The sequence below is a fragment of the Oryctolagus cuniculus genome, chromosome 5, assembly GCF_964237555.1.
Source record: "Oryctolagus cuniculus chromosome 5, mOryCun1.1, whole genome shotgun sequence".
NCBI lineage: Eukaryota > Metazoa > Chordata > Mammalia > Lagomorpha > Leporidae > Oryctolagus > Oryctolagus cuniculus.
In genome coordinates, this window is record NC_091436.1 from 5,380,396 (window position 1) to 5,392,500 (window position 12,105).

The 12,105-nt window shown below is 53.7% G+C and overlaps 1 long non-coding RNA gene across 2 annotated transcripts; it reads left to right on the forward strand.

Annotated features, from left to right (window-relative positions):
• The first annotated feature begins 261 nt into the window (after nucleotides 1-261).
• LOC103349946 (uncharacterized) lies at nucleotides 262-11,759 on the forward strand. 2 transcript variants are annotated; one of them, XR_011388431.1, is made up of 5 exons: nucleotides 391-570; nucleotides 7,889-8,114; nucleotides 10,331-10,581; nucleotides 10,898-11,220; nucleotides 11,531-11,759. It is a non-coding gene; the product is annotated as an uncharacterized lncRNA (long non-coding RNA). The 2 variants fall into 2 exon arrangements; XR_518050.4 differs by lacking the exon at nucleotides 7,889-8,114 and having other exon boundaries at nucleotides 262-570.
• The last annotated feature ends 346 nt before the right edge of the window (nucleotides 11,760-12,105 follow it).

Consider the following 12,105-nt stretch of genomic DNA (forward strand, 5'->3'; position numbering starts at 1 on the left):
GACGAAAAGTGTTACTTCATGTCAGCTTTCCTGGTCCCCCACTGACCCTCGCTCTGGTTCCCCACTTCATTTGCATTTTTCACTTGGGCTTTGTCATTAGCAGCCCAGTTGGGCTCCCTTTGCCAGCTTTTCCTTGTCACTCTCTTTAGATACGACTTCTAGTGTTGCCCTCCAGCCTCATGGATCTTAATTGTGCCAACAATGCGCCATCCTCCACATCAGAGCCTACGGGATAGGTCATTGGCACTACCCTCGTTCAGCTCCACCAGGTCAGGAATGATCATCGGACTTGCTGGTCTTAGACCTGTCCTCTGGAGCGGCCCAGGGTACATCTAATCCCTGGAAGTATTTTAAGAGTGTGATCCTATCCCTCTCCCTATGTACTTTTTAAAGGATGGATATAAATGTTTGCATCTGCGGAGAGCTTGTCTGCCTTGTGCCCAGCCCAGAGAGCATTTTCCTGGGATGTTCTATTTTCATCTGTGGTTCTGTTTAGCAACACCGTCATACCCTGAGCTTGTGGTCAACCAGGTCGCGCCACCCCTCTCCCCCTCTCACATGAACCTGCTGGTAAGCCTGGTCTCTGCTTTGTTATTCATGCCACTTTTTAATCATTGAATTATTGTGTATTGTGTCGTAATTTTTATTTTTACTTAGATTCATTATTCTAGCTGGTTCTAGCATCTTTTTGAGTCTCAATTCTTTCATGTGCCTTTATGTCTTCTAGAGCATTTGCTGTGCACTAAGTTAATACATAAACAATTTGTGTGTCAAAAACACAGATAAAAGAGTTCAAGAGGGTGCTGGCTAACAGCTTTGAAGCATGTACATTGGGATGGTGTGGATAAGTCAATGAATAATGGGTTCTGGGAACTAGTTCTCTTGCTGTCAAAGAGGGGCAGATATGGAAAGGGAATGGCTGCTGGACTTGGGTCAGAGATGTCAGCGTGAATTAATGTTTGTGTTTGAGAGATGGATACAAGAATAATCATGCCAGTGGTGTGGCACAGAAGGTAAAGCTGCTGCCCGAGATGCTGACATCCCAGAGGGGCACCAGTGTCTATGCTGACTGCTCCACTTCCGGTCCAGCTCCCTGCTAATGGCCTGGAAGAGCATGGAAGATGGCCCAAGTGTTTGGGTCCCTGCCAGCCACCTGGGAGACCCAGGTGAGGCTCATGGCTTCAGCCTGGCCCAGCCCTGTTCATTGCAGCCATTTGGGGAGTGAACCAGCAGATGGAAGATCTCTCTCTCTCTCTCTCTCTGTAACTCTGACTTTCAAATGAAACAATCTTTTTTTTTTTTTTTAAAGAACAGCCATGTATTTGTGTTTGTACGCTAGTTGGCACTGGTGTGCGTGTTCCCTTGCCTGTCTGCTGAGAGGGCCTGAAGTGGTGACACCCCAGCAGCATCTGGGTCTCTAATCCAATCCTCCAGTTGGAGAGACGACTTCTTCCAGGGTTGGGTCAGGGAAAACAGGAGATGGCCTGCAGTGTCTTGTAGTAGCAAAAATGGAGGAAATGCTCAAATAGCAAAGGGATGGGATGCATCAAAGGAACACGAGAATGAAACCCAAATAGCTCCCAGTGGCCAAAGCCATAAAGATTTGAGCAAAAAAGTAAATAATGTAGTACTGCATTGTAACTCATGATATAAAATAAATACACACGAGTCCGTGTTGACACCAATAAATGATCAAATAAACGGGAGAGAAGGGACCCATATTTCTCACAGAATTCCAAATACAGCCACGTATCTTCCAACCACAACAACACATCCTGAACACTGCGTCATCACGCCACCTCACCGCTGTGGGGACATCGTAGTGTGCCTGCCCCGACTCCAGTGGCTATGACATGACAAGGCAGTGGAATCTTACGACCCTGCCGTCCTGCACACGGTCCGCTGTTGACCGAAAGGTCATTCCGTGTTGCATGACTGTAATCTACATTGACGATTCCCCATCCAGGACCTGGAGTGTAATTTCACCCCCAACCCTGAGAGCCGCTGGGCTCACTGACATGCTTCCAGAATAGAGTGTTGGGGGGGGGAACCGAGGGATTTTGCAATGGACAGACCTGGCAAACACCACCTAGGCCAGGTGAGCAAGGTTCGTGCCATCGGTGATAAATCGCCCAGACTGCATGGGTCTGACAAGAGGCGTGGCATTCTTCCTCTGCGATCCTCTTCCCCAAACCGGCCAAGTGCAGTCTATTCATGAAAAAAAAAAAAGATCAACAAAACAAACAAACAAAGTGAGCGACATTCTACAAAAGAACTGACATACATCGTCTTAAAAATTGTCAAGGTCATCAAAAACAAGGGCAGATTGAAAAACTGTCACAGAGTAGACAAGAAATGTAGTGTCACTGCAACTATTCTCCATGTCTAAGATTATTCCTCCTCAGTTCTTGACAAATAAAAAGAACAGACAGGAAAATAAGTGACTTTTTTTTTTTTTTAAAGTGCCCAATAGGACAAGAACAAGGATGCTACCATGCCCACTGTGACCTCTTGTCAGCGGGGTTCACGCCAAGACCCAGCGTGTCTTGACAGAATCAGGCTGACCACCAATCTTCCCACGTGTGGGCAGGTGGCACCCAGCCCGGGCTTCGAATCCTAGAAGCTGAAGCACCAATGTCCTTCTAGTCATGGCAGGAGGGTGTGTCTACTTCCAGGACACAATATGTTGAATTCCTCCACACTCAACCCCACCAAGCTCAGCCATTCTTTCTTTTATTTTGGTGGGCAGTTCCTGCTTAGAAACCCACCGATATTCCAGGCTAACCCTGCCAACATCCAGGGTCCACATTGTGTTTCCCCCTGCTGTAATCTTCCCTTGTTTATCCATGGTCAGACTGCCCTCTCCCTGGCAGCTAGATGAAGAATGTGCGGGTCACCTGGGAGTCCCCTTGCCTCTCTCGAGGACTCAGCCCGTCTCTCACCTGCCAGGGGGCTTGCTTCCCTTAGCTCTTGCCCATTTTCCACCCACACAGCAGGTGATCTCAAGCCCCAGGACCCTGTGAGCAAGTCCTCTGCCCACTCCCTCGACCTGTGGCCCCACAAGGCCTCCCCCTGGCCATTGGACCATCCGCCTCCAATTTCCTTTCAAATAAAACCTACAGCTCTCAGTCTTGACTTTGCCAGTCCCACCCATCTGCCTTTCTGTCCAGCACAGAGATGAATCCCAGCCTCCCTCTTCCTCTTGACTTCCCTGGCTACCTGGTCCCTGGGTCTGGGCACTCACACCTCCCAGCTGGCTTCATGCAAAACCTTCCCTTTGGCCTCTCCACCTCCCTTCCTCCCTCTCACCTCTCATCCACCCCTTTAGGAAGCTTTCGAATCCGATCCTCTGCGTGACTCCGTGTCACTCCAGCTGTTTTAGCAGCTCCTTGACATTTATGAGCAGTTATAAAGAACGTTATTTCTTCTGTTTCTGGCATTTCTGTTTTCCGTACTTTATGTGAGTATAAGTTGTTTTGGATTCAGGCTCTGTGTTTTTTAACAACTTGTTGTTTATTTACATGGGGTTTGCTAAAGTGCTATTTAAACAACTTTTTGCCTATATAGCTTGACAAAATGTTTGTTGAACACAATGACTGCCCAGGTGAAAACAATATTTTTGGGCACTGGTTCGAGTCCCGGCTGCTCCACTTCTGATCCAGCTCCCTGCTAATGTGCCTGGGAGTTCCTGTGCCAAGTTCCTGGGCCCCTGTACTCATGTGGGAGACCCCGAAGTAACTCCTGGCTCTTGGCTTTGTATGGGCCCTGCTCTAGCCATTGCAGCCATCTGGGGAGTGAACCAGCAGATGGAAGACCTTTCTGTCTCTCTGTCTCTCTGTGTCTGTCTCTGTTTGTCTCTCTCTATATAACTCTGCCTTTCAAATAAATAAATGAATCTTTATAGAACACTCATGCTTCAGTTTGCTAAGTGTGTCCCCTTCATGCTGGACTGTCTCCAGTGGGTTGCTGCCTGACGAGGTTTGGTGCTACTCTGCACAGTTGGTGGTTTCATACGCCGACCCCGTGGTGTCCCTGGGCCCACCTCTGGTAGGACACCTTCCTCCATGTCGTGCCCCAGGTGGCTGGGCCTGCATCGGCTCATTCAGCGCCCATGTGGCCTTTGCCCCTGTGCCCCGGCTGAGGCTGCGGGTGGCGTGCCCAGCCTGACGCTTACCCGAGTCCCCGTGAGGCGCCTGTGCAGAGACACCACGCAGCTCTCTCTCTGCACGGTTCCCTCATCTGGGCGTCATCACAAAGCGCTTCCTTCCCAGAGCGCGGTTTGTACCTGGTAAACCACACTTCACAGACCTATCCGTCTGCAGACAGAGGCTCTAAAACAGGTCCTGGTTGTTCCTTCTCTTCCTGGACGACAGGACAGCTGCCACTCTCACCAAACTCCTCGCAGCTTCCGGAAGCGTCGGCGTCTCTTCAGCGAAGGCCGTTGTCAGAGCACAGGGCTTGCGCCTACTCCAGTGCCGTCACGGCTTGGCGCCGGCCTGCAGTCTCCCGCTGCGTTCACGCGAAAGCGCGTGGGGTTTGTGGATCCCTGCCTTGTGATGCGAGCCTGCGACAGGGCGGGGCAGGCCCGGGTTCGAGCCAGCAAAGGAAGAAGGCCACCTGCATCCTTCGCTGAGCTCTGCCAGGCTGGGGCCTGGTGCCGTCTGCTGGAGTGTCTGGGTGATTGTGGGTTTCTGTATGTGTGTGTGTGAGTGTGCATGTTTGTGTGTACGAGTGTGTATGTGTGCTTTGTGCATGTGCTGTGTGTAACCATGTGTGTGCACGTGTGTGTGTGTCCACTCGGGTGCTGTGTGTGTGCACCAGCCAGCAGCGGTGGGGAGGCTCCTTCCCAGGAGGCAGCAGGTGCGGGGCTGAGAGCAGGGTGGGGTGCAGGGAGGTGATTCCCAGGCTGCAGGCCTCCCAGCCCCTGGGCAGCTTGGCTGTGGGACACCAGGCCCTCAGTGGATAGGAGCGCAGCCACACGCACCACCCTGCCTGCTGCTGCCCAGAGCCAGCTCCCGGGCTGCCCACAGGCACCTGAAGCTTCTGATCTGCCAGGCGGTGACTACACCGACCTGGAGCATGGGCTGGCAGGAGAGGCGGTGCCGGAAGGGCTTTATCCGTGACGCCTGCCCTTCGACACTGCCCAGGGCTCCTCCTGAACTGACGTGCAGCCTGCTTCTGTCTCCTCTGGGACTAAAGGACGGAGGGCAGAGGGGAGGGATCAGGGGCTGTCTCTCGCGGGGAGCTGACCTCGCCCGCCGTGGCAGGGTGTGGCTGTGATCAGCCTCTGGGGGTCCTGAATTATTGGCTCTCAATTGATCTACTGATTTATTGATTTCATAAAAGTCATTTGTCATCATCACTGGTTGAAGACAAAGAACCCGATTTATCTTCAGTTTGGCCAACGTCATCAATAGTAGTAGATGTTTTGCTGATTCTGCTGGGTGACTGAGTCCCACGGCCGGATCACAGGAAGCCTCTGTCACCGTCTCGGTTCTGGTCTCAGGGCCGTGCCCACCAGCTGGGCCCAGCTGCAACCACAGCTCCTGACAGTGAGGTGTGTGGGGCCAGCCTGGTCAGCCTGCCATGGCCGGACCTCCCTCTGAGCCTGTCCCTTCGCGGGGGGATGTTGAGGCGCAGTGGGAATGAGGTCATCAGCCAGCGCGGCCTCACTTCCTCCAGATGTTAGTGGCCAACTGGGCAAGGAAAAGAAAGGGCTGCATGCCCAGCAGAGGAGCACACAAGTGCTCCCAGGATCTTCATTTCGCCACAGCAAAGCCACAAAGCTGGAGTGCACAGGCCAGCTGGCATGCACACATGCAGGCACACGCACTCCCCAGCTCTGTCCGTGGCCCGGCAAGGACCCCAGGGTCCACTCCCCACCGTCCATCCCCCATCGTTGGAGGGTGTGGCCACCAGACCGGTTGCGGCCAGGTCCCTGGGAGCTTTCAGCTTTCTGGGTTTCTGCCCACGGCACCCCAAACCTCAGGGCTTGTCAGCCGCTTCTGGCCAAGCTGGGAGCGCCCATGCCAAGTCCACGTGCACTTTGGGGAAATAAAAAAAGGAAATGAATCTAGCTACTGATTCCTCTCTTCACCGCTCCACGCTGTGGAGTGCTGCCTCCTGGGGGCGCTGAGGAGAGGCCTCCTGGTGTCAGGTGTGTGTTCCCCGCAAGGCAGATCACGGGGAGGGAATGCGGGGCCAGGGTGAGCCTTCCTGGCCGTCCCGGGCCTGGACCAGCCGCTGAGGGCAAACACTGCAGGTCTTTGTGAGGGCTCCTTGAGGACCAGGACGTCTCCTGGACACGCGTCCTCCACGTGCGGTGTCCGTGCCACGCTCTCCGGCCGCATGGATCCCGATGAGATGTCCAGTGCCTTTGGAAGGCATCGTGTCCCAACACCTGGTATTTTCTTCCCACGGTTTCAGTCCTCAAGGAAGACTGCTGCTCTGAATAATTAATCCCGGGGCTATTTAAAGCGTTTGTAGCTACAACCAGAAACCCCAGGCTGGTCATGCTTTTCCAAAGAGCCTCCCATTTTAGGAAGCCTTTGAATGCCCTTTGGTCTGCAAGAAACGTAAAAGTCAATGAAATATCTTTCTAAGTCTCGCAGCTCCCTAAGGATGTGTTTGTTGTTGTTGTTCTGAAATTTTTCCCTTTGTTATTATACGGAGCAGCTAATGGTTCACACCCTCGCATTCCGCGGATTCCCATGCAAAGAGCACTGGAGGGCTGTGCCCATCCTCACAGCTCAGCAGACACCTGCGGCTTGGGACCTAAAAGCGCAGGCTGTCCTCTGCCCTCCGCCAGGACCTGGTGCCTTTCTTGCCTCGGACGCCATGACGATGGCCACAGCGGAGATCCTGCCGCCGGCTTTCTCTGAGCCTTCCTCCTCCCACCCCACCCCTGCGGAGCCCTGAGCGCTTCAGGGAGGAATGGCACAGGCGGCAGCTTGCTCTGGATGGTGCTAGAAGCTCCAGGAATTCTGGCGGATCGTGTTTGCTGTAGGTGTTTTCTACTCGGGTTTTGGCCAAATCTTTTGGCAAGTGAACGTGCTGCACTTCTAAACACTCCAAGAATGGTATGGAAAGGTAGAAGGACAGAGGCGAACTGCAATTTGTCTATTTTAAAAATTTTTATTTATTTGAAAGGCAGAGTGACAAAGAGAGAGCGAGAGAGCGAGTGAGAGAGAGCTTCCATCTGCTGGTTCACACCACAACAGTCATGGCTGAACCAGGATGAGTTTGGGAGCCTGGAGCTCCATCCAGGTCTCCCACATGGGTGCAGGGGCCCAAACACGTGGGCCATCTTCTGCTGCTTTCCCAGGCACATTAGCAGGGAGCTGGATCAGAAGTGGAGCAGCCAGACTCCAACCAGCACTCACATCGGGATGCCAGTGTCCTGGGTCCTGAAATTCATTTATTTGAATTATCAAAAAGATTCTACATTTTCTAAAGTTTAACCACAGCAGTGAATGTAACAGCATAGAGTCAATTCTAATGAGTTTAGGATTTGATTTGCAGAATTTCTTTCAGCATAGATATTTCTTATTTATTCATTTATTTGAAAGTCAGAGTTACGGGGCGGGGGGGATATCTTCCATCCACTGGTTCACCCCCTAGACTGTGCAATGGTCAGGGCTGCTCCAAACCAGAGCCAGGAACCAGGAGCTTTTCCCAGGTCAGGCGCCCGAGCACTTGGGCCACCCTCCCCTTGCTGCTTTCCCAGGCCATCAGCAGGCAGCTGGATCTGCAGCAAAGCAGCTGGGACAGGAACCTGCATCCACATGGGATGCTGGTGTTGTCACAGGTGACTCCAAGCATAAATATTTCTAAAGAAGGCAGAGCTTACGGCCACAGCCTGCCCAGGACCCTGTTCTGATCCCCCCAGGGGCCAGGTTCTGCTGACCAACGCTGGAGGAATGCGCAGAGGCGTGAATTTCCTTGTGAGAGCCGAGGGGTGGGACCCAGGAGGAGCCTACTGGCACAGTGCTCCCTAGGCCGCTCGTCTGAACACAGGACTTGGAGCAGAAGAGGAGATGCGGTGCTGGCGAACCTGTTTGAGTGCTCCCGAGAGGTGCTCTCTCTTCCCAGGGAGCTCACCAAATGTCCCCCTGGTCCATGCAGAGTCAGCTCCTCCAGGGACCATCAACAGGACTGTGGGAAGTGGGCCCAAACTCCGCAACCAGAAGCTGATGCTGTGGTCTCCTCTGGGCTGTCGCCACCTAGAACTCACGGAGAAGCCAGCTGGGTGCAGGTGTAGGGCCAAAGGGTAGCGGAAAAATCCAAGCAGGGGGATGTCGAGGGAAAACTCAAGCAGCCCCAGGAGAGGGACCCATCCTGGAGAGGGACAGGTCCTCTGAGGAGCAGGGAGTGGCCTGTCTGGGCCAGAGATCGCGTCCTAGTCTCTCCCTGCCCTGGTGGACGTGGGTTCTAGGGAGGGGGCTGTAGCCGGAGGACACACTGTTAATCAGAAAGAGGAAACGGGAGAACCCTCCCACGCATTGCTGTTCCCTTCGGCCAGGAGGAAGGAAGCAGCACACAGCATGGCCTATTTTTGGCCGGCACTTCCTGGAGTCCCTGGCAAGGAAGGGTGGGGAGGTTGTGGGGGGCACAGGTCCCTGCTTCAGACACTGGCCCCGTCTCGACTTGTTGTGTGGCCTTGGGAGAGAAAACCGATGAACCCCGTGACAGCCAGCTCTGATTTGCAAGATGCACATCTTAGTTGCCACCTTTCAGGGTCTTCGTGACAGTGCTGGTGAGGTGCATGCCACAGCATGGGGCTCCACACGGTGAGGTTTTTTTCTTAAAGTTCTGTGGTTCCTGGGAAAGGACCGCCATCTAAATTCTCTTGTTCCATGACCCACGTCAGGAATGAACTCCAGCCACCGGTTGTCATGAGATGTGGAAGGCTCCTGTTCAGGCTCAAACTCACACACACCCCAGGGGCTGGGGCAGGAAGCCTTTGCCCGGCGGGGAACACCCGGGGCTGGACTGTTGCACACAGTGAACCCATCAGTCAAGCAGCAGGGCCCTGACCACCGGACTGCCCGGCACGCCCTCTGAAGGGTGGCGTGAGCAGGACCTTAGGGAATATGGAGGAAGCACCCTGGCCCCACGTGGGTGCTTAACCAAGGGTCACGATGTCTCCCAAGAGCCCCAAAGCTGGGAAGCACTGGACAGAGTTCTCTTTAAACAATAAGGTAGTTGTTTGCAGATAATCTGCATTCAACGCAGACACCTTCCTGGGTGGAAAACTTCAATGGAAAGCCGTGGGTCCAAACCTTCATCTGAAAAAGCAAAATACACTGACTGTAAACTTGTGTGCAGCAGTGTCAAAGAATTCCGGACACCCAGACAAACACAGCGTAGGAAGTAGACCTGCGGAGGTTGTGGCTGGAGGGTGTCTCCCACCTGCTGCCTGCTTGGAGAAATCCGTCTTCCCTACCCCTGGGGCCCCCTAAATAAATCACACTAGGACGTAGCCCTGGGTCATAGAGCATCGTGCTACTTCCCCGTCCTCCTAACCGCTCCTCACTTGTTTACTGATTACTTTCTGCTTACAAGCACTGAGCGAGGGGCCGGGAAGGAGCCAACACGGAGGAAGATCCCCCCTTTGGAGGATCCCGGCTCTGGGCCGTCTTCCTGGCCAGTGACCCCGTTTTGGTGAAAATTGCTTTTGCTGGCCTCTCGCACCACCCCCTAGGCAGAGACCCGGCAGCCACAGCGGGGCAGCTGTGTTGGCCCCGGGCAGCTGATTCAGAACCCAACTCCAGATGAGCCAGTCCAGTCGGTTTTCCCAGAAACGAAGAATTCGGAATGAGAGCTACAAATTAGTCTCTACAGGTGTCCTGGGCTTAGGACAGATAAAGTCAAGAGATGAAGGAATGTTGTGTTTGGCAGAGAGAAAGGAATGGACCAGGCCTGCAGAGAGAGCGCGAAGGGAGAGGTGCTGTCCGGAGAACCGGAGGAAGCACAGTTGGATTCCTGCTCGCAGCCTCCCTTCCGGTGCTGCCGGCTCCATGGGTTTGGGTTGCATGTATCAAAATATGTCACCGGTGACCAGGGCCAAGGTCTTCCAGCAGCCCTACCACACTCTGGGCTGGGTCCTTCTCCGCTGAGGGGATGTCCTGTTCCCCACAAGATGCTCGTCAGCGCCCCTGCCTCTCCCCACCACCAGATGCTCTGCCCCTGGGACCTTCCCTCGTGACAGCCAAAAAATGTCTCCATTCATTGCCAAATGTCTAGTGGGGGTGGGAAATTGTTCCTGGCTGAGCACCACTGACTTCAATAAAGAGAAGCTTATCTTTTTCTTTTTCTTTCTTACTTTTAGGTGAAAAGGATTCAGTCCAGACTGTGTAATGGCCCCAGAAAGTCTGCTTCTGACTTCTTCCTCCTTTGTTTATAGCAGGAGGCTTTTGTCCTCATTGTGACAAAACGGCTGCTCTACCTCCTGCATCACATCCATGCTTAGGAAGGAAGAAGGGGAGAGAGTGAAGAACTACACTGTTTTTTCCTGGTGCTTCATCCAATAAAATTTCAACCCCATGGTTTGCGGGTTACATTGGATTACCCCACCCCAAGGTGACCCCAAGGTCACCTCTGATGGTGACCTTATTTGGGTTGTTGTAGAAACCTTTTGCTAAGTGCGGGTGAGAGGGGTGGGCCCCTAATCCGATACGATTGGTGTCCTTATTAAAGGGAAAAATGGAGGCAGAGAGGCACACAAGGAGGCAATGTGTGAAGGGAAGCAGAGATGGGGGTGGCGCGATCACAGAACCGAGTTATGCCAAAGATCGCCAGCCATCAGGGGGAGCTGGGCGGCCTGGGACTGAGCCCCCCAGCGCGATCCCCGCAGCGCACACTCCCAGCCTCTGAACGGGGTGCTTTGTTCTGGCAGCCCCAGGAAACTCTCCCATGCCTGCGCACAGGAGCCGAGGCTAGGGCTCTCGGGCAAGCTGCCAGCAAACTCGGCTCCAGGCTCCGTGAGCGCAGCCAGGACTCCCACAGTAAGCGCCCTTTGGAAGCTAGGCTGCGTCTTCCGGTGTCTGCAAGGCAAAGAACGCTGACAAAGACAAACTCCGTGAACCTGAACCTGCGGCCCCAGGAAGGAGACGAGATGTGCTGTGATGCTGATGCGAGGTGGAGCAAGGACCACCAGGGAGGGTGGATCCGCGAGCCTGGGACGGGCTGTTCCAGCGAGCGAAACACTGTTTCCATCTGGTGAGCCAGGAGGGTCAGAGGAGGAGTTGGTTGGCTCCAAGGCCAAGGGCCCCACACACGCCTTTCAAATGGATACAGAACCTGGGAGGCAGGTGCACCTGGGCCTGTGTGGGAAGCTGCGGTGGGTTCGGGTGGAATCTTAGGTTGTAACTGTTCCCAGAGCAAGCAGACTGTGGCTCTCACCTCCAGGGCAGGACCCAACTCTTGTATTAAAGACGTAGGATGGGGCCGGCGCTGTGGTGTAGCGGGTTAAAGCCCTGACCTGAAGTGCTGGCATCCCATATGGGCGGCTGCTCTGTTTCCAATCCAGCTCTGCTGTGGCCTGGGAAAGCAGTAGAGGATGGCCCAAGTGCTTGGGCTCCTGCACCCATGTGGGAGACCCAGAAGAAGCTCCTGGCTCCTGGCTCCTGATCAGCGCAGCTCCAGCTGTTGTGGCCATCTGGGGAGTGAACCAGCGGATGGAAGATCTCTCTCTGTCTCTACCTCTCTGTGTAACTCTGTCTCTCAAATAAATAAAATAAATCTTAAAAAAAAAAAAACGTAGGATGCAACTGGTTAATTGAAATGCGAATCTGAAACTTCTTTTCCTGTTTACTTAGGCTTCCAAATTTGCTTTTTCTAAAATAGTGAGGTACTGGTAATCCATCTTATGAAAACACTCTTACACACACACACACACACACACACACACACTGCGGCGTGTAGAAGATAAAGAACTGGAGGCCCCTTCCAGCCCCTCCTCTCTGCGGCGATGGTATTCCTTTGCAGAACCTTTGGCTCTTGCCTTGGGGCCTCCGGCCTTTCTTCACATCTGACCTCCATCAGGGCCTTGTTATTTCGCACTCTGGTGGCGTCACTTCTTGGCCCCAAACACCGGGTGAGAAC